At 45.7% G+C, this 3,947-nt stretch overlaps 1 protein-coding gene and 1 non-coding gene across 3 annotated transcripts in view; both read left to right on the top strand.

Annotated features, from left to right (window-relative positions):
- Positions 1-1,359: 1,359 nt before the first annotated feature.
- On the top strand, positions 1,360-1,441 carry TRNAL-AAG. Its single transcript has one exon. It is a non-coding gene; the product is annotated as a tRNA-Leu (tRNA).
- A 232-nt stretch (positions 1,442-1,673) lies between these two features.
- Positions 1,674-3,947, top strand: part of POLR3E (RNA polymerase III subunit E) — a 32,130-nt gene continuing 29,856 nt past the window's right edge. The window contains exons 1-2 of one of the 2 annotated variants that reach the window (XM_045285677.1): positions 1,719-1,748; positions 2,960-3,040. The gene's annotated coding sequence lies outside the window, so the exon portion shown is untranslated. Of the gene's footprint in view, positions 1,749-2,959; positions 3,041-3,947 lie in introns of both variants that reach the window. The other variant, XM_004705732.3, reaches the window with a different exon arrangement.

Below are 3,947 nucleotides of genomic sequence, written 5' to 3'. Positions count from 1 at the left end.
ATATATATGCACACAAATACATGGGGGCTTCAAAAAGTTTGTGGAAATGAAATTAAAAGATAATGGAATCATATATGAAAAAGTATAAGATGGACAAGAGGTTTGGGATGATGTGGGAGATAAAATGGGCTTTATCTTTATTCCTAATACCCAATTCAAACCAAACTCACTGCCATTGAGTTGATCCCAACTCAGACCCTGTAGAACAGGGTAGAACAGGGTAGAACTGCCTGAGTTTGTCACTGGTGTCCCAGAGTAGAAAGCCTCATCTTTCTCCCTGCGATGTGGGCTGGTGGTTTACCAACTACTGACCTGGAGGTTAGCATCTCAAAGCATCACCACTGTTCCTACAGGGCTCCATTCATTCCTAATGGTCTAATATATTTTTAAGGGTCAATTTATTCATAGCATTACTTGTGTAGCATTTAACTAAAAGCATATATGAATGGGAAACTAACAAACAAGAAAACCCCTCATAATATAAATAGTAATTAATTTCATTCCAAGTAATGGAAAATGGGGGGTTCCCCCTCTTAACTATGTATCAACATCTGATAGATATTTAAAGATATTTTTATCTATCTAGATAAATGGAGTGAAAAAAGCCAGTTTCTGATGAATATAAACAGTATGATACTATTTATGTAAAATCCCATACACAATATCCATTTATATCACTCACTCACCGCCAATGAGTCAATATGGATTTATAGGTATCCATGGGAGCCCTGGTGGAGTAGCTGGGTGGCTAACCTCAAGGTCAGAAGTTCAAACCCACCAGGAGTTCTACAAAAAAAGTTAAGGCATTGAACCACTATGAGCTCTGATGGACTGGTCTGCCATGAATGTTAATTAACAAAACTAAGCGGAAGGATATATGCTAAAACTATGTTAATTAACTCAGTGGAGGAGATAAAGATGAGGTCAAAGGTCACGGTAATTTGAATTTTAGCTGCAAAAACTTTCATTTTTTGCAATATTAAATTTTTGTAACTAAAATTTATAAAACATGAAAAAATTTCACAGAAAACTGCCCACATCCGGTCTCCTGGCTCATCCATCAGAACCTGCCGTGTTACTGAGACACGGAACCCGGGTTGTTCTACTCTGAGGGTTCACTCGGAATGCAGAACTTTAAACTGTTTTCTGACCTGCTTTGTCTGGGTCTAATGACTGAAGAAAATATATATTTAAAAATACAGGATATAAATAATAAATCATTCCATTTGGCTTATATGGAGTACATGAAACAAAAATATATCAATAAATATATATTGTAACCTACAAAAATATAGTGAAATCACCATAAATACCTTTAAGTGTACTAAATAGCATTCTGAAGACGACAGCCAGCGGCTTGGTAGCGTGGCCGAGCGGTCTAAGGCGCTGGATTAAGGCTCCAGTCTCTTCGGGGGCGTGGGTTCGAATCCCACCGCTGCCAGGATCAGGTCCGTTTTTGTTTTTTTCACTTTCCCCTACACCCTCCCCTAGTCGCACCCAGTTTCGTTTTGCGCATGCGTCAGCCTCGGTTCTTGGCCCGTAGGAAGGGACCGGCGGAGGGGGCGGGTCTGCGCGCGCCGGGGCGGGGCATTGTGGGTAAGAGGAAGTGCAGTGTCCGCCCAGCTCCCCCCACGTGTCCATCGGAGTTTCTCCACCAGCAACATGGCCGCTGCCTGAGCGAGAGCCGGGCCCCCGCCGCTTCAGCACCTGGGCCGTCCCTGCCGCCCGCGTGCGGCCCCCGCGGAGAGGTGAGTGCCCAGTCGGCTCCTCTTGTCCACAAGCTGCAGCCGCGCTGCACTCAGGACGTGGCTCCAGCTTGGATTCCAGGTAGGCCGAGAAGGCCCGCGCCGTGCGATGCCCAGCGGCCGTGGTCTTCTGGCGACCCAGGCAAGCCAGGTCAGCATTACGGTCCTGAGACCATGGCGGGCGGTGGGCTCCGATCCCGGACCTGGCCCGGGAGTAGGGAGCACGCTGCCGAGATTATCGGGGTGACTCAGGGTCCAGCTGCCATGCCCCTCCTGGGTCGGTCGGGCCAGCCTCCTCCGGGAGAACCTGTCCGCAGGCAGCCGGTGGCCGGCTGGAAGGGCTGAGTACTTGGGGGGGGGGGGGGCCTGAGAAGGGGTCTTGACCATCCGCGAAGGAGGCAACACTCATTGGTCAATGTGACTCACCCAAATCTACGGGGGAGAGGGAACCCCGAGCCTGCCTGGGCTCCTTGCTCGCCTTTGAGCCAGACTAATCTCTGCGGGACCAGGCCCCGGACGTCATTCAGGTTCCTTTACTGACACCCAAAGATCTGCTGCCTCGGATCACAGAAGTGGACAGTAAGCACAAGTAACCGAGTAAATCAATAAGGTCGTCATGGTCTGTTAGTTTTAGTCAGTGGATGTGAAGTGAGGAAGGAGAGATCTTAGCAACCGCCTCAATTTCCTTATCTGTGAAATGGGTGATATTCTTAACTAATGGGAACAGGGTGAAGCGGCTGCATAGATCACTTGATTTTTTTGGCTAATCTCAGACCTTGTAACATTGGGAGAAAACATGTTGCTAAATTGTAGCACATCTTCCCATGTGTTACATTCATTACTTTGCTACATTTATTGCTTTATACAAATTCATTACTGCAGCCCTCTGGAGGAAGGCGCTCTCATCCCTGCCTCTGGGTTGAAAACAGCAAGGGAAATCAAAAACAACCGATTCATCGACAGTGGCTGGTAACCAGCAGAGGGGAGATTTGAACTTACTGGCTCAGTACCAGAGTCCAGGCTTCTACCCACTATGCTATACTGCCTTTCACTGTACTAGTGTTTAGTATGGTGGTTAAGAATGGGGAAGCTTTGACATCAGCTGAATTCAGGTTATGTTGGCTCTCCTCTCTGCAACTGTGACCTTGAGGGAAATTATTCCCTGAACTTCAGTTTTCTTCTCACCTCAGCCAGGCCAACCCCTTTATTTCCAGGGTTGAAAACCTATGTGATTCTGAGGGGAGATGCCTGGTCCGAGGACACACTGCCAGTTAGAAGCTGACTTAGGAAGCCAGGTGAATACTTGCCCTGGGGTCCGCCCTCCATTGTATTAGAATGAGTCAAAATGTATTGCTATAAATTCATAGAAACCATTGTTAAAACAAACATTAAAATGCAAGACTATTGCTTCTCATGGCTGTGCCCTTCTGGAGGTGGTAGAGTATAACCCATCCTCTAAGAATTCCTCACTCTTTGATTTATACCAGGGATTCCTGGTGGTTTGGTGGTTATGAATTGGGTTGCGATCCAAAGAGTCAGCAGTTTGAAACCACCAGCTGTTCCTCTGGAGAAAGGGGGCTTAACTACACTAATCAGTTAAGTGTCAGAAACGCACAGGGCAGTCCTGCCTGGTCTTATGGGATTGCTGTGAGTCGGCATCCACTCAGTGGCACAAAGTGTGTTTTGTTGGAATGTGTTTTGTTTTTTTTTTTGTTGTGGAAGAAAAAGAACCCTGAAGAGGTCAGGCCAGGGTGGAGGGTGGATCGGGTAATATTTCCCAATGAAATTCTTCTAGGGCAGCCCTGTATCCTCAGAGCAGGTACATTGTCATGATAGGGAGGAAATACCTCCATTTTCCTAAGACCCATGATTATCCTTTGTCCTTCAAGAAAATCTATCAAGAGGATTCCTTTGAAAACCAAACCAGGCATCACAACCTTCTGAGCTGATCTTTTTACCTTAAATTTATCCAGCCCAGCAGATCCCCTCAAAAGCCACTGTTTTTATTAGACTTAAAAAAAAATTTTTTTTTAGATACCCTAGCGAGATTAAGACAAGTGTAATTATAACTAAAAGAACTTGGCCATAATTATCCCCTTCTCACAGAGACATATTTAAATATGTTTTGTTTGGAATAAACCCATGCATGTGTGAACTAGAAATCCTAGTAGCATTACTTTTGGATTTAAGTTTGTATTTCCA

Source organism: Echinops telfairi, unplaced genomic scaffold (genome assembly GCF_000313985.2).
Source record: "Echinops telfairi isolate 266 unplaced genomic scaffold, ASM31398v2 ScPeMD7_5;HRSCAF=22, whole genome shotgun sequence".
NCBI classification, from domain to species: Eukaryota; Metazoa; Chordata; class Mammalia; order Afrosoricida; family Tenrecidae; genus Echinops; species Echinops telfairi.
The sequence above is the reverse complement of the archived record's forward strand: the minus strand, read 5'-3'. Positions and strand labels throughout refer to the sequence as shown.